The 18,264-nt window shown below is 38.1% G+C and overlaps 5 long non-coding RNA genes and 1 other non-coding gene across 6 annotated transcripts in view; all 6 read right to left on the reverse strand.

Moving 5' to 3' along the window:
* LOC145861651 (uncharacterized) overlaps positions 1-18,264 on the reverse strand; it is a 63,904-nt gene that overhangs the window by 34,030 nt on the left and 11,610 nt on the right. The gene's annotated exons all lie outside the window — the stretch shown is intronic.
* Positions 643-3,651, reverse strand: LOC106598334 (uncharacterized). The gene is made up of 2 exons (XR_014381293.1): positions 2,838-3,651; positions 643-2,430 (listed from the first exon to the last, which is right to left on the reverse strand). It is a non-coding gene; the product is annotated as an uncharacterized LOC106598334 (transcript).
* LOC145861646 (uncharacterized) lies at positions 5,276-7,284 on the reverse strand. The gene is made up of 2 exons (XR_014381294.1): positions 6,488-7,284; positions 5,276-6,080 (listed from the first exon to the last, which is right to left on the reverse strand). It is a non-coding gene; the product is annotated as an uncharacterized LOC145861646 (long non-coding RNA).
* On the reverse strand, positions 8,927-10,939 carry LOC145861649 (uncharacterized). Its single transcript, XR_014381297.1, has 2 exons — positions 10,143-10,939; positions 8,927-9,735 (listed from the first exon to the last, which is right to left on the reverse strand). It is a non-coding gene; the product is annotated as an uncharacterized LOC145861649 (long non-coding RNA).
* On the reverse strand, positions 11,651-14,538 carry LOC145861647 (uncharacterized). Its single transcript, XR_014381295.1, has 2 exons — positions 13,742-14,538; positions 11,651-13,334 (listed from the first exon to the last, which is right to left on the reverse strand). It is a non-coding gene; the product is annotated as an uncharacterized LOC145861647 (long non-coding RNA).
* Positions 15,250-18,137, reverse strand: LOC145861648 (uncharacterized). The gene is made up of 2 exons (XR_014381296.1): positions 17,341-18,137; positions 15,250-16,933 (listed from the first exon to the last, which is right to left on the reverse strand). It is a non-coding gene; the product is annotated as an uncharacterized LOC145861648 (long non-coding RNA).

Consider the following 18,264-nt stretch of genomic DNA (forward strand, 5'->3'; position numbering starts at 1 on the left):
AAAAAAATACCATGCTATTGTTTGAGGAGAGTGCTTTTATCACAGCAACTGGTTTGATACATTCACCTCTGAAGGTAAATAATATACTTATATTCAGTAATCTTGTTCTGATTTGTCATCCTGAGGGTCCCAGAGATAAAATGTCGCCTAGTTTTGTTTGATAAAATCCATTTTTATATTGAAATGTAGGAACTGGGTTCTAGAGTTTGAAGCCCTGCTGTCTGTCCCCCCGTAGGGAAGCTAATTATCCATAATTTATGACATTCCTGGGAGTGTGTAAACATATTTTTTTTATTACCATATCATGTTTGTATGTTCTCTATAGTTATGAACTTGAAAATGTATCAATTGACCAACTTGGCACATTTTGGCAGTAATGAACAGTAATAGAATGGTTCATTGGATCCGTATAAAACTTTGCACATACACTGTTGCCATCTAGTGGGCAGAATCTAAATTGCGCCTAGAGTCCAAAGTCATATATTGGCCTTTCAGTTGCATTTCAAAGATGGAAAAAATATATATAATATATATAGATATATATATATATCTATACATATATAGAAAACCCGTTTTTTTCTTTGGATTATCTTTTACCAGATCTAATGTGTTATATTCTCCGACATTAATTTCACATTTCCATTTTATTTTATTTCAACTTTATTTAACCAGGTAGGCCAGATGAGAACAAGTTCTCATTTACAACTGCAAACTGGCCGAGATAAAGCAAAGCAGTGCCACAAAAACAACAACAGAGTTACACATAAACAAACGTACAGTCAATAACACAATAAGGTCCTGAGCTACAGGCAGTTAGATTTGGGTATATAATTTTAAGGGAAAATTTAAAAAAAGGGTCCGATCCTTTTAAACAACTCAAAATATTTTTTATATTTGAGATTCTTCAAAGGAGCCACCCTTTGCCTTGATGACAGCTTGGCACACTGTTGGCATAAAAACATTAAGCCATATCTCCTCCTTCATTTAGCCCTGAAAGGGCCCAGAACTCTGCAGGCTTTTGAGCTTTGCAAGCAGCCTGAAAATGGCCCCCAGCTTCCACTTTATTTATTTTTTAGCTTTGTCCCAATCATCTGATCTAGATCAACTCACTCTACTGATCTGCTTTCCTTCAAGAACTATACTGACAAGAGGAAACCTGTGTGAATCCCTATAAAAATGCATCCTTGACACAAGCCCTAATGTCTCCTTCCTCCCCATCTTAAAGTAAGCAATCTCTGTGTGTAAATGGATAAAGTCTGCAGCTATTACTTTCACCAATCCACCTTTGTCAGATAAGGCAGGGAGAAGGGGAAGGATAGAAGGAATGATAAACGTAAATATTTTATTTAACAGGACCTTGAATTGAATAGTGTTTGTTTTACCCATCAAACCTACAGAGAGTATTTTCTCCAGAGGGAAAATAGACGATAGTAAGCTATTCAAGAGTACGGTGACACAGCAAGCCAGGGATTCCTGGTGACATAGCTTGTCTCCGGAAACCAGGCCTGGACTTTCTACACTGCTGGAAATTACACTTTTACAACATCAACATCTGTTTATAATTTGTATCAGAGTAATAAGTCAAAAATACCTAATACTGTTCATTCTTGGTGTTGATAAAGTTGTTCAACATACTCAAATTCCTACATCTTTATATCACACAAGGACAAGTAATCTTAGCAACCATAAATAGTACAGATTGTGTCTTAAACATTGTTGGAGAGCGACAACAAAGACAAGCCATGTCAGGATATGTATGTTCATGGACCTCTCAGATTCAGTCAACAGTTCAATTGCTGACCCGAGCCAAGTTCTGTCATGCCGTCTCTGCCAAGTGGATACAAAGCCATGGGAATTGTTTTCTTGTTAAGTGAGTGTATGTCTATATGGGACGAGTCTCACAGAGTCGTTAACATCCATTAACACCTATAAAAACTGAAATGTAATGCATTTACAACATTTTTTAATTTATTTATAAAAAATTACATTTGAATGGAACTTCAAAAGAATCATCTTGCATCCTTAAAACATAAAACTAAAGAAGAGCAAATCAGATCTGGTACACAGTGCTGAAGGAACTTCTGTGGTGTGTGTGTGTGTGTGTGTGTGTGTGTGTGTGTGTGTGTGTGTGTGTGTGTGTGTGTGTGTGTGTGTGTGTGTGTGTGTGTGTTAAAGAGATGAGCTGAAATGTATCAGGACACAATCCTAGAGGTGTATAACACCTGCCAAGACTTCAAAATGAACACTTTTTACAAAAGCAAAGACTGGAGCTACTCAGTGTGCAACTTGGTAGATGATGATACCATAGGTGATGAAGAGGAAGAGCAGCCCAAGGATTGCCAAAGTCAGGGTCACAGTATTAAAGCAGCGTGCAGTCTTCCCGTGTTTTCTTGCTCCCTCCAAGTCTCCAACCATCATCCTATCCCTGGACTGGAAGACAAAATGTAGAATCATTTATACTATAGAATCATTAATGTGTTGCTGATTGTGTTTATGTAGCGATGCATATTAGTTAACAACATATACACATGACATTTCACACTAATGGGATGATCTCAGTCATGTATTACCCTCTTAGTGGTTTAATACTCCTTAAAACACTTATTTTGGAGTAAAGATCTATAGAGCCTATAGATGAAGTATAGGCTACACATTTTTATAACACTGTGATAACAAGAGAGCGAAACGTGAATGTAGATAATTGTTATGCTGTCTTCCTTCCATAGTTCAAAGTTGGTCGCCTATATAATAACTTGCTCAACTTCAAAATCCATACAATACAAGCACCAACACCAGACATTGCTATAAAAAGCTATATAAGGAGAATTCAAACTCACCTTTATGGAGAAATACACCGCTAACATTCCGAGACAGAATGGGTTGCCATACACGAGGCTGCAAAGTGACCAGATAATGTGATCCCTGGGCTGAGGTACAACGGGCTGTGGCTGTCCCAAGACGACGGTATGTTGGAACTTGGGCGCTCCGTGAGTGTCTTCAAGACGCATGTACTTATTTCCTTTCATTGGGACAAACTCTGGCTGGTACGATGGTGGTTGATCCATGGCAAGCGAATATAGCTACTTATTTAGCCTAGTGTTAAAAAATAAACAAAGGCTCTTGAACAAACGAAAAGAGACGTTTCTTTTGTGAGGTGAGGTGGAGGGTTTATAAGAGGAGTGGAGTGGTGAAGGCTGATGTCATAAGCACTGTTTCCAGTAAATGTGTATGTTTTGATTTCTGGAGGCCCTCCCCCCCTCTCTTGCACAATAGCACTGATAGTCAATCTTTTTGTTCTGCTTTTGGGAGTGTATACCCAAAGATATTTGACTGGACTTCCTGTCACCACCATATTTGGTAGTGAGAAAACATACACGAATGCTTCCGCTTCATAGCCCCTGTGACATGTCTGTGTCACCACTTCTGTCTGTGGTATACAAGTCTGTCTATCCTGCCCTCTAACTGGTTATCCTCTACAGAATCGGTGTCCCCCCGCGGAACGGTTGAACTAGCGTGCACTAATGTGATTAGCATGACGTTGTAAGTAACAACAACATTTCCCAGGAAATGGACATGTCTTATATGGGCAGAAAGCTTAAATTCTTGTTAATCTAACTGCACTGTCCAATTTACACAAGCTATTACAGTGAAAAAATATCATGCTATTGTTTGAGGAGAGTGCTTTTATCACAGCAACTAGTTTGATACATTCACCTCTGAAGGTAAAAAATATACTTATATTCAGTAATCTTGTTCTGATTTGTCATCCTGAGGGTCCCAGAGATAAAATGTAGCCTAATTTTGTTTGATAAAATCCATTTTTATATTGAAATGTAGGAACTGGGTTCTAGAGTTTGAAGCCCTGCTGTCTGCCCTCCCTCCCCCGTAGGGAAGCTAATTATCCATAATTTATGACATTCATGGGAGTGTGTAAACATACATTTGTTATTACCATATCATGTTTGTATATTCTCTATAGTTATGAACTTGAAAATGTATCAATTGACCAACTCGGCACATTATGGCAGTAATGAACAGTAATGCAATGGTTCATTGGATCAGTCTAAAACTTTGCACATACACTGCTTCCATCCAGTGGACAGAATCTAAATTGCACCTAGAGTCCAAAGTGATATAATGGCCTTTCTCTTGCATTTCAAAGATGAGGAAAAATATATATATAATATATATATATATATATGTATATACATATAGAAAACACGTTTTTTCTTTGTATTATCTTTTACCAGATCTAATGTGTTATATTCTCCGACATTAATTTCACATTTCCACAAACTTCAAAGTGTTTCCTTTCAAATGGTAACAAGAATATGCATATCCTTGCTTCAGGTTTTATTATTTTTTTTAAATTTTATTTCACAAAAACAACAACAGAGTTACACATAAACAAACGTACAGTCAATAACATAATAAGGTCCTGAGCTACAGGCAGTTAGATTTGGGTATATAATTTTAAGGGAAAATTTAAAAAAAAGGGTCCGATCCTTTTAAACAACTCAAAATATATTTTATATTTGAGATTCTTCAAAGTAGCCACCCTTTGCCTTGATGACAGCTTGGCACACTGTTGGCATAAAAACATTAAGCCATATCTCCTCCTTCTTTTAGCCCTGAAAGGGCCTAGAACTCTGCAGGTTTTGAGCTTTGCAAGGAGCCTGAAAATGGCCCCCAGCTTCCACTTTATTTATTTTTTTGCTTTGTCCCAATCATCTGATCTAGATCAACTCACTCTACTGATCTGCTTTCCTTCAAGAATTATACTGACAAGAGGAAACCTGTGTGAATCCCTATAAAAATGCATCCTTGACACAAGCCCTAATGTCTCCTTCCTCCCCATCTTAAAGTAAGCAATCTCTGTGTATAAATGGATAAAGTCTGCAGCTATTACTTTCACAAATCCAACTTTGTCAGATAAGGCAGGGAGAAGGGGAAGGACAGAAGGAATGATAAACGTAAGTATTTTATTTAACAGGACCTTGAATTGAATAGTGTTTGTTTTACCCATCAAACCTACAGAGACTATTTTCTCCAGAGGGAAAATAGACGATAGTAAGCTATTCAAGAGTACGGTGACACAGCAAGCCAGGGATTCCTGGTGACATAGCTTGTCTCCGGAAACCAGGCCTGGACTTTCTACACTGCTGGAAATTACACTTTTACAACATCAACATCTGTTTATAATTTGTATCAGAGTAATAAGTCAAAAATACCTAATACTGTTCATTCTTGGTGTTGATAAAGTTGTTCAACATACTCAAATTCCTACATCTTTATATCACACAAGGACAAGTAATCTTAGCAACCATAAATAGTACAGATTGTGTCTTAAACATTGTTGGAGAGCGACAACAAAGACAAGCCATGTCAGGATATGTATGTTCATGGACCTCTCAGATTCAGTCAACAGTTCAATTGCTGACCCGAGCCAAGTTCTGTCATGCCGTCTCTGCCAAGTGGATACAAAGCCATGGGAATTGTTTTCTTGTTAAGTGAGTGTATGTCTATATGGGACGAGTCTCACAGAGTCGTTAACATCCATTAACACCTATAAAAACTGAAATGTAATGCATTTACAACATTTTTTAATTTATTTATAAAAAATTACATTTGAATGGAACTTCAAAAGAATCATCTTGCATCCTTAAAACATAAAACTAAAGAAGAGCAAATCAGATCTGGTACACAGTGCTGAAGGAACTTCTGTGGTGTGTGTGTGTGTGTGTGTGTGTGTGTGTGTGTGTGTGTGTGTGTGTGTGTGTGTGTGTGTGTGTGTGTGTGTGTGTGTGTGTGTGTGTGTGTTAAAGAGATGAGCTGAAATGTATCAGGACACAATCCTAGAGGTGTATAACACCTGCCAAGACTTCAAAATGAACACTTTTTACAAAAGCAAAGACTGGAGCTACTCAGTGTGCAACTTGGTAGATGATGATACCATAGGTGATGAAGAGGAAGAGCAGCCCAAGGATTGCCAAAGTCAGGGTCACAGTATTAAAGCAGCGTGCAGTCTTCCCGTGTTTTCTTGCTCCCTCCAAGTCTCCAACCATCTTCCTATCCCTGGACTGGAAGACAAAATGTAGAATCATTTATATTATAGAATCATTCATGTGTTGCTGATTGTGTTTATGTAGCGATGCATATTAGTTAACAACATATACACATGACATTTCACACTAATGGGATGATCTCAGTCATGTATTACCCTCTTAGTGGTTTAATACTCCTTAAAACACTTATTTTGGAGTAAAGATCTATAGAGCCTATAGATGAAGTATAGGCTACACATTTTTATAACACTGTGATAACAAGAGAGCGAAACGTGAATGTAGATAATTGTTATGCTGTCTTCCTTCCATAGTTCAAAGTTGGTCGCCTATATAATAACTTGCTCAACTTCAAAATCCATACAATACAAGCACCAACACCAGACATTGCTATAAAAAGCTATATAAGGAGAATTCAAACTCACCTTTATGGAGAAATACACCGCTAACATTCCGAGACAGAATGGGTTGCCATACACGAGGCTGCAAAGTGACCAGATAATGTGATCCCTGGGCTGAGGTACAACGGGCTGTGGCTGTCCCAAGACGACGGTATGTTGGAACTTGGGCGCTCCGTGAGTGTCTTCAAGACGCATGTACTTATTTCCTTTCATTGGGACAAACTCTGGCTGGTACGATGGTGGTTGATCCATGGCAAGCGAATATAGCTACTTATTTAGCCTAGTGTTAAAAAATAAACAAAGGCTCTTGAACAAACGAAAAGAGACGTTTCTTTTGTGAGGTGAGGTGGAGGGTTTATAAGAGGAGTGGAGTGGTGAAGGCTGATGTCATAAGCACTGTTTCCAGTAAATGTGTATGTTTTGATTTCTGGAGGCCCTCCCCCCCTCTCTTGCACAATAGCACTGATAGTCAATCTTTTTGTTCTGCTTTTGGGAGTGTATACCCAAAGATATTTGACTGGACTTCCTGTCACCACCATATTTGGTAGTGAGAAAACATACACGAATGCTTCCGCTTCATAGCCCCTGTGACATGTCTGTGTCACCACTTCTGTCTGTGGTATACAAGTCTGTCTATCCTGCCCTCTAACTGGTTATCCTCTACAGAATCGGTGTCCCCCCGCGGAACGGTTGAACTAGCGTGCACTAATGTGATTAGCATGACGTTGTAAGTAACAACAACATTTCCCAGGAAATGGACATGTCTTATATGGGCAGAAAGCTTAAATTCTTGTTAATCTAACTGCACTGTCCAATTTACACAAGCTATTACAGTGAAAAAATATCATGCTATTGTTTGAGGAGAGTGCTTTTATCACAGCAACTAGTTTGATACATTCACCTCTGAAGGTAAAAAATATACTTATATTCAGTAATCTTGTTCTGATTTGTCATCCTGAGGGTCCCAGAGATAAAATGTAGCCTAATTTTGTTTGATAAAATCCATTTTTATATTGAAATGTAGGAACTGGGTTCTAGAGTTTGAAGCCCTGCTGTCTGCCCTCCCTCCCCCGTAGGGAAGCTAATTATCCATAATTTATGACATTCATGGGAGTGTGTAAACATACATTTGTTATTACCATATCATGTTTGTATATTCTCTATAGTTATGAACTTGAAAATGTATCAATTGACCAACTCGGCACATTATGGCAGTAATGAACAGTAATGCAATGGTTCATTGGATCAGTCTAAAACTTTGCACATACACTGCTTCCATCCAGTGGACAGAATCTAAATTGCACCTAGAGTCCAAAGTGATATAATGGCCTTTCTCTTGCATTTCAAAGATGAGGAAAAATATATATATAATATATATATATATATATGTATATACATATAGAAAACACGTTTTTTCTTTGTATTATCTTTTACCAGATCTAATGTGTTATATTCTCCGACATTAATTTCACATTTCCACAAACTTCAAAGTGTTTCCTTTCAAATGGTAACAAGAATATGCATATCCTTGCTTCAGGTTTTATTATTTTTTTTAAATTTTATTTCACAAATAACAACAACAGAGTTACACATAAACAAACGTACAGTCAATAACATAATAAGGTCCTGAGCTACAGGCAGTTAGATTTGGGTATATAATTTTAAGGGAAAATTTAAAAAAAAGGGTCCGATCCTTTTAAACAACTCAAAATATATTTTATATTTGAGATTCTTCAAAGTAGCCACCCTTTGCCTTGATGACAGCTTGGCACACTGTTGGCATAAAAACATTAAGCCATATCTCCTCCTTCTTTTAGCCCTGAAAGGGCCTAGAACTCTGCAGGTTTTGAGCTTTGCAAGGAGCCTGAAAATGGCCCCCAGCTTCCACTTTATTTATTTTTTTGCTTTGTCCCAATCATCTGATCTAGATCAACTCACTCTACTGATCTGCTTTCCTTCAAGAATTATACTGACAAGAGGAAACCTGTGTGAATCCCTATAAAAATGCATCCTTGACACAAGCCCTAATGTCTCCTTCCTCCCCATCTTAAAGTAAGCAATCTCTGTGTATAAATGGATAAAGTCTGCAGCTATTACTTTCACAAATCCAACTTTGTCAGATAAGGCAGGGAGAAGGGGAAGGACAGAAGGAATGATAAACGTAAGTATTTTATTTAACAGGACCTTGAATTGAATAGTGTTTGTTTTACCCATCAAACCTACAGAGACTATTTTCTCCAGAGGGAAAATAGACGATAGTAAGCTATTCAAGAGTACGGTGACACAGCAAGCCAGGGATTCCTGGTGACATAGCTTGTCTCCGGAAACCAGGCCTGGACTTTCTACACTGCTGGAAATTACACTTTTACAACATCAACATCTGTTTATAATTTGTATCAGAGTAATAAGTCAAAAATACCTAATACTGTTCATTCTTGGTGTTGATAAAGTTGTTCAACATACTCAAATTCCTACATCTTTATATCACACAAGGACAAGTAATCTTAGCAACCATAAATAGTACAGATTGTGTCTTAAACATTGTTGGAGAGCGACAACAAAGACAAGCCATGTCAGGATATGTATGTTCATGGACCTCTCAGATTCAGTCAACAGTTCAATTGCTGACCCGAGCCAAGTTCTGTCATGCCGTCTCTGCCAAGTGGATACAAAGCCATGGGAATTGTTTTCTTGTTAAGTGAGTGTATGTCTATATGGGACGAGTCTCACAGAGTCGTTAACATCCATTAACACCTATAAAAACTGAAATGTAATGCATTTACAACATTTTTTAATTTATTTATAAAAAATTACATTTGAATGGAACTTCAAAAGAATCATCTTGCATCCTTAAAACATAAAACTAAAGAAGAGCAAATCAGATCTGGTACACAGTGCTGAAGGAACTTCTGTGGTGTGTGTGTGTGTGTGTGTGTGTGTGTGTGTGTGTGTGTGTGTGTGTGTGTGTGTGTGTGTGTGTGTGTGTGTGTGTGTGTGTGTGTGTGTGTGTGTTAAAGAGATGAGCTGAAATGTATCAGGACACAATCCTAGAGGTGTATAACACCTGCCAAGACTTCAAAATGAACACTTTTTACAAAAGCAAAGACTGGAGCTACTCAGTGTGCAACTTGGTAGATGATGATACCATAGGTGATGAAGAGGAAGAGCAGCCCAAGGATTGCCAAAGTCAGGGTCACAGTATTAAAGCAGCGTGCAGTCTTCCCGTGTTTTCTTGCTCCCTCCAAGTCTCCAACCATCTTCCTATCCCTGGACTGGAAGACAAAATGTAGAATCATTTATATTATAGAATCATTCATGTGTTGCTGATTGTGTTTATGTAGCGATGCATATTAGTTAACAACATATACACATGACATTTCACACTAATGGGATGATCTCAGTCATGTATTACCCTCTTAGTGGTTTAATACTCCTTAAAACACTTATTTTGGAGTAAAGATCTATAGAGCCTATAGATGAAGTATAGGCTACACATTTTTATAACACTGTGATAACAAGAGAGCGAAACGTGAATGTAGATAATTGTTATGCTGTCTTCCTTCCATAGTTCAAAGTTGGTCGCCTATATAATAACTTGCTCAACTTCAAAATCCATACAATACAAGCACCAACACCAGACATTGCTATAAAAAGCTATATAAGGAGAATTCAAACTCACCTTTATGGAGAAATACACCGCTAACATTCCGAGACAGAATGGGTTGCCATACACGAGGCTGCAAAGTGACCAGATAATGTGATCCCTGGGCTGAGGTACAACGGGCTGTGGCTGTCCCAAGACGACGGTATGTTGGAACTTGGGCGCTCCGTGAGTGTCTTCAAGACGCATGTACTTATTTCCTTTCATTGGGACAAACTCTGGCTGGTACGATGGTGGTTGATCCATGGCAAGCGAATATAGCTACTTATTTAGCCTAGTGTTAAAAAATAAACAAAGGCTCTTGAACAAACGAAAAGAGACGTTTCTTTTGTGAGGTGAGGTGGAGGGTTTATAAGAGGAGTGGAGTGGTGAAGGCTGATGTCATAAGCACTGTTTCCAGTAAATGTGTATGTTTTGATTTCTGGAGGCCCTCCCCCCCTCTCTTGCACAATAGCACTGATAGTCAATCTTTTTGTTCTGCTTTTGGGAGTGTATACCCAAAGATATTTGACTGGACTTCCTGTCACCACCATATTTGGTAGTGAGAAAACATACACGAATGCTTCCGCTTCATAGCCCCTGTGACATGTCTGTGTCACCACTTCTGTCTGTGGTATACAAGTCTGTCTATCCTGCCCTCTAACTGGTTATCCTCTACAGAATCGGTGTCCCCCCGCGGAACGGTTGAACTAGCGTGCACTAATGTGATTAGCATGACGTTGTAAGTAACAACAACATTTCCCAGGAAATGGACATGTCTTATATGGGCAGAAAGCTTAAATTCTTGTTAATCTAACTGCACTGTCCAATTTACACAAGCTATTACAGTGAAAAAATATCATGCTATTGTTTGAGGAGAGTGCTTTTATCACAGCAACTAGTTTGATACATTCACCTCTGAAGGTAAAAAATATACTTATATTCAGTAATCTTGTTCTGATTTGTCATCCTGAGGGTCCCAGAGATAAAATGTAGCCTAATTTTGTTTGATAAAATCCATTTTTATATTGAAATGTAGGAACTGGGTTCTAGAGTTTGAAGCCCTGCTGTCTGCCCTCCCTCCCCCGTAGGGAAGCTAATTATCCATAATTTATGACATTCATGGGAGTGTGTAAACATACATTTGTTATTACCATATCATGTTTGTATATTCTCTATAGTTATGAACTTGAAAATGTATCAATTGACCAACTCGGCACATTATGGCAGTAATGAACAGTAATGCAATGGTTCATTGGATCAGTCTAAAACTTTGCACATACACTGCTTCCATCCAGTGGACAGAATCTAAATTGCACCTAGAGTCCAAAGTGATATAATGGCCTTTCTCTTGCATTTCAAAGATGAGGAAAAATATATATATAATATATATATATATATATGTATATACATATAGAAAACACGTTTTTTCTTTGTATTATCTTTTACCAGATCTAATGTGTTATATTCTCCGACATTAATTTCACATTTCCACAAACTTCAAAGTGTTTCCTTTCAAATGGTAACAAGAATATGCATATCCTTGCTTCAGGTTTTATTATTTTTTTAAATTTTATTTCACAAAAACAACAACAGAGTTACACATAAACAAACGTACAGTCAATAACATAATAAGGTCCTGAGCTACAGGCAGTTAGATTTGGGTATATAATTTTAAGGGAAAATTTAAAAAAAAGGGTCCGATCCTTTTAAACAACTCAAAATATATTTTATATTTGAGATTCTTCAAAGTAGCCACCCTTTGCCTTGATGACAGCTTGGCACACTGTTGGCATAAAAACATTAAGCCATATCTCCTCCTTCTTTTAGCCCTGAAAGGGCCTAGAACTCTGCAGGTTTTGAGCTTTGCAAGGAGCCTGAAAATGGCCCCCAGCTTCCACTTTATTTATTTTTTTGCTTTGTCCCAATCATCTGATCTAGATCAACTCACTCTACTGATCTGCTTTCCTTCAAGAATTATACTGACAAGAGGAAACCTGTGTGAATCCCTATAAAAATGCATCCTTGACACAAGCCCTAATGTCTCCTTCCTCCCCATCTTAAAGTAAGCAATCTCTGTGTATAAATGGATAAAGTCTGCAGCTATTACTTTCACAAATCCAACTTTGTCAGATAAGGCAGGGAGAAGGGGAAGGACAGAAGGAATGATAAACGTAAGTATTTTATTTAACAGGACCTTGAATTGAATAGCGTTTGTTTTACCCATCAAACCTACAGAGAGTATTTTCTCCAGAGGGAAAATAGATGATAGTAAGCTATTCAAGAGTACGGTGACACAGCAAGCCAGGGATTCCTGGTGACATAGCTTGTCTCCGGAAACCAGGCCTGGACTTTCTACACTGCTGGAAATTACACTTTTACAACATCAACATCTGTTTATAATTTGTATCAGAGTAATAAGTCAAAAATACCTAATACTGTTCATTCTTGGTGTTGATAAAGTTGTTCAACATACTCAAATTCCTACATCTTTATATCACACAAGGACAAGTAATCTTAGCAACCATAAATAGTACAGATTGTGTCTTAAACATTGTTGGAGAGCGACAACAAAGACAAGCCATGTCAGGATATGTATGTTCATGGACCTCTCAGATTCAGTCAACAGTTCAATTGCTGACCCGAGCCAAGTTCTGTTATGCCGTCTCTGCCAAGTAGATACAAAGCCATGGGAATTGTTTTCTTGTTAAGTGAGTGTATGTCTATATGGGACGAGTCTCACAGAGTCGTTAACATCCATTAACACCTATAAAAACTGAAATGTAATGCATTTACAACATTTTTAAATGTATTTATAAAAAATTACATTTGAATGGAACTTCAAAAGAATCATCTTGCATCCTTAAAACACAAAACTAAAGAAGAGCAAATCAGATCTGGTACACAGTGCTGAAGGAACTTCTGTGGTGTGTGTGTGTGTGTGTGTGTGTGTGTGTGTGTGTGTGTGTGTTAAAGAGATGAGCTGAAATGTATCAGGACACAATCCTAGAGGTGTATAACACCTGCCAAGACTTCAAAATGAACACTTTTTACAAAAGCAAAGACTGGAGCTACTCAGTGTGCAACTTGGTAGATGATGATACCATAGGTGATGAAGAGGAAGAGCAGCCCAAGGATTGCCAAAGTCAGGGTCACAGTATTAAAGCAGCGTGCAGTCTTCCCGTGTTTTCTTGCTCCCTCCAAGTCTCCAACCATCTTCCTATCCCTGGACTGGAAGACAAAATGTAGAATAATTTATATTATAGAATCATTCATGTGTTGCTGATTGTGTTTATGTAGCGATGCATATTAGTTAACAACATATACACATGACATTTCACACTAATGGGATGATCTCAGTCATGTATTACCCTCTTAGTGGTTTAATACTCCTTAAAACACTTATTTTGGAGTAAAGATCTATAGAGCCTATAGATGAAGTATAGGCTACACATTTTTATAACACTGTGATAACAAGAGAGCGAAACGTGAATGTAGATAATTGTTATGCTGTCTTCCTTCCATAGTTCAAAGTTGGTCGCCTATATAATAACTTGCTCAACTTCAAAATCCATACAATACAAGCACCAACACCAGACATTGCTATAAAAAGCTATATAAGGAGAATTCAAACTCACCTTTATGGAGAAATACACCGCTAACATTCCGAGACAGAATGGGTTGCCATACACGAGGCTGCAAAGTGACCAGATAATGTGATCCCTGGGCTGAGGTACAACGGGCTGTGGCTGTCCCAAGACGACGGTATGTTGGAACTTGGGCGCTCCGTGAGTGTCTTCAAGACGCATGTACTTATTTCCTTTCATTGGGACAAACTCTGGCTGGTACGATGGTGGTTGATCCATGGCAAGCGAATATAGCTACTTATTTAGCCTAGTGTTAAAAAATAAACAAAGGCTCTTGAACAAACGAAAAGAGACGTTTCTTTTGTGAGGTGAGGTGGAGGGTTTATAAGAGGAGTGGAGTGGTGAAGGCTGATGTCATAAGCACTGTTTCCAGTAAATGTGTATGTTTTGATTTCTGGAGGCCCTCCCCCCCTCTCTTGCACAATAGCACTGATAGTCAATCTTTTTGTTCTGCTTTTGGGAGTGTATACCCAAAGATATTTGACTGGACTTCCTGTCACCACCATATTTGGTAGTGAGAAAACATACACGAATGCTTCCGCTTCATAGCCCCTGTGACATGTCTGTGTCACCACTTCTGTCTGTGGTATACAAGTCTGTCTATCCTGCCCTCTAACTGGTTATCCTCTACAGAATCGGTGTCCCCCCGCGGAACGGTTGAACTAGCGTGCACTAATGTGATTAGCATGACGTTGTAAGTAACAACAACATTTCCCAGGAAATGGACATGTCTTATATGGGCAGAAAGCTTAAATTCTTGTTAATCTAACTGCACTGTCCAATTTACACAAGCTATTACAGTGAAAAAATATCATGCTATTGTTTGAGGAGAGTGCTTTTATCACAGCAACTAGTTTGATACATTCACCTCTGAAGGTAAAAAATATACTTATATTCAGTAATCTTGTTCTGATTTGTCATCCTGAGGGTCCCAGAGATAAAATGTAGCCTAATTTTGTTTGATAAAATCCATTTTTATATTGAAATGTAGGAACTGGGTTCTAGAGTTTGAAGCCCTGCTGTCTGCCCTCCCTCCCCCGTAGGGAAGCTAATTATCCATAATTTATGACATTCATGGGAGTGTGTAAACATACATTTGTTATTACCATATCATGTTTGTATATTCTCTATAGTTATGAACTTGAAAATGTATCAATTGACCAACTCGGCACATTATGGCAGTAATGAACAGTAATGCAATGGTTCATTGGATCAGTCTAAAACTTTGCACATACACTGCTTCCATCCAGTGGACAGAATCTAAATTGCACCTAGAGTCCAAAGTGATATAATGGCCTTTCTCTTGCATTTCAAAGATGAGGAAAAATATATATATAATATATATATATATATATGTATATACATATAGAAAACACGTTTTTTCTTTGTATTATCTTTTACCAGATCTAATGTGTTATATTCTCCGACATTAATTTCACATTTCCACAAACTTCAAAGTGTTTCCTTTCAAATGGTAACAAGAATATGCATATCCTTGCTTCAGGTTTTATTATTTTTTTAAATTTTATTTCACAAAAACAACAACAGAGTTACACATAAACAAACGTACAGTCAATAACATAATAAGGTCCTGAGCTACAGGCAGTTAGATTTGGGTATATAATTTTAAGGGAAAATTTAAAAAAAAGGGTCCGATCCTTTTAAACAACTCAAAATATATTTTATATTTGAGATTCTTCAAAGTAGCCACCCTTTGCCTTGATGACAGCTTGGCACACTGTTGGCATAAAAACATTAAGCCATATCTCCTCCTTCTTTTAGCCCTGAAAGGGCCTAGAACTCTGCAGGTTTTGAGCTTTGCAAGGAGCCTGAAAATGGCCCCCAGCTTCCACTTTATTTATTTTTTTGCTTTGTCCCAATCATCTGATCTAGATCAACTCACTCTACTGATCTGCTTTCCTTCAAGAATTATACTGACAAGAGGAAACCTGTGTGAATCCCTATAAAAATGCATCCTTGACACAAGCCCTAATGTCTCCTTCCTCCCCATCTTAAAGTAAGCAATCTCTGTGTATAAATGGATAAAGTCTGCAGCTATTACTTTCACAAATCCAACTTTGTCAGATAAGGCAGGGAGAAGGGGAAGGACAGAAGGAATGATAAACGTAAGTATTTTATTTAACAGGACCTTGAATTGAATAGCGTTTGTTTTACCCATCAAACCTACAGAGAGTATTTTCTCCAGAGGGAAAATAGATGATAGTAAGCTATTCAAGAGTACGGTGACACAGCAAGCCAGGGATTCCTGGTGACATAGCTTGTCTCCGGAAACCAGGCCTGGACTTTCTACACTGCTGGAAATTACACTTTTACAACATCAACATCTGTTTATAATTTGTATCAGAGTAATAAGTCAAAAATACCTAATACTGTTCATTCTTGGTGTTGATAAAGTTGTTCAACATACTCAAATTCCTACATCTTTATATCACACAAGGACAAGTAATCTTAGCAACCATAAATAGTACAGATTGTGTCTTAAACATTGTTGGAGAGCGACAACAAAGACAAGCCATGTCAGGATATGTATGTTCATGGACCTCTCAGATTCAGTCAACAGTTCAATTGCTGACCCGAGCCAAGTTCTGTTATGCCGTCTCTGCCAAGTAGATACAAAGCCATGGGAATTGTTTTCTTGTTAAGTGAGTGTATGTCTATATGGGACGAGTCTCACAGAGTCGTTAACATCCATTAACACCTATAAAAACTGAAATGTAATGCATTTACAACATTTTTAAATGTATTTATAAAAAATTACATTTGAATGGAACTTCAAAAGAATCATCTTGCATCCTTAAAACACAAAACTAAAGAAGAGCAAATCAGATCTGGTACACAGTGCTGAAGGAACTTCTGTGGTGTGTGTGTGTGTGTGTGTGTGTGTGTGTGTGTGTGTGTGTGTTAAAGAGATGAGCTGAAATGTATCAGGACACAATCCTAGAGGTGTATAACACCTGCCAAGACTTCAAAATGAACACTTTTTACAAAAGCAAAGACTGGAGCTACTCAGTGTGCAACTTGGTAGATGATGATACCATAGGTGATGAAGAGGAAGAGCAGCCCAAGGATTGCCAAAGTCAGGGTCACAGTATTAAAGCAGCGTGCAGTCTTCCCGTGTTTTCTTGCTCCCTCCAAGTCTCCAACCATCTTCCTATCCCTGGACTGGAAGACAAAATGTAGAATCATTTATATTATAGAATCATTCATGTGTTGCTGATTGTGTTTATGTAGCGATGCATATTAGTTAACAACATATACACATGACATTTCACACTAATGGGATGATCTCAGTCATGTATTACCCTCTTAGTGGTTTAATACTCCTTAAAACACTTATTTTGGAGTAAAGATCTATAGAGCCTATAGATGAAGTATAGGCTACACATTTTTATAACACTGTGATAACAAGAGAGCGAAACGTGAATGTAGATAATTGTTATGCTGTCTTCCTTCCATAGTTCAAAGTTGGTCGCCTATATAATAACTTGCTCAACTTCAAAATCCATACAATACAAGCACCAACACCAGACATTGCTATAAAAAGCTATATAAGGAGAATTCAAACTCACCTTTATGGAGAAATACACCGCTAACATTCCGAGACAGAATGGGTTGCCATACACGAGGCTGCAAAGTGACCAGATAATGTGATCCCTGGGCTGAGGTACAACGGGCTGTGGCTGTCCCAAGACGACGGTATGTTGGAACTTGGGCGCTCCGTGAGTGTCTTCAAGACGCATGTACTTATTTCCTTTCATTGGGACAAACTCTGGCTGGTACGATGGTGGTTGATCCATGGCAAGCGAATATAGCTACTTATTTAGCCTAGTGTTAAAAAATAAACAAAGGCTCTTGAACAAACGAAAAGAGACGTTTCTTTTGTGAGGTGAGGTGGAGGGTTTATAAGAGGAGTGGAGTGGTGAAGGCTGATGTCATAAGCACTGTTTCCAGTAAATGTGTATGTTTTGATTTCTGGAGGCCCTCCCCCCCTCTCTTGCACAATAGCACTGATAGTCAATCTTTTTGTTCTGCTTTTGGGAGTGTATACCCAAAGATATTTGACTGGACTTCCTGTCACCACCATATTTGGTAGTGAGAAAACATACACGAATGCTTCCGCTTCATAGCCCCTGTGACATGTCTGTGTCACCACTTCTGTCTGTGGTATACAAGTCTGTCTATCCTGCCCTCTAACTGGTTATCCTCTACAGAATCGGTGTCCCCCCGCGGAACGGTTGAACTAGCGTGCACTAATGTGATTAGCATGACGTTGTAAGTAACAACAACATTTCCCAGGAAATGGACATGTCTTATATGGGCAGAAAGCTTAAATTCTTGTTAATCTAACTGCACTGTCCAATTTACACAAGCTATTACAGTGAAAAAATATCATGCTATTGTTTGAGGAGAGTGCTTTTATCACAGCAACTAGTTTGATACATTCACCTCTGAAGGTAAAAAATATACTTATATTCAGTAATCTTGTTCTGATT

The sequence above is a fragment of the Salmo salar genome, chromosome 02 (genome assembly GCF_965601325.2).
Source record: "Salmo salar chromosome 02, fSalSal1, whole genome shotgun sequence".
Classification (NCBI taxonomy): Eukaryota; Metazoa; Chordata; class Actinopteri; order Salmoniformes; family Salmonidae; genus Salmo; species Salmo salar.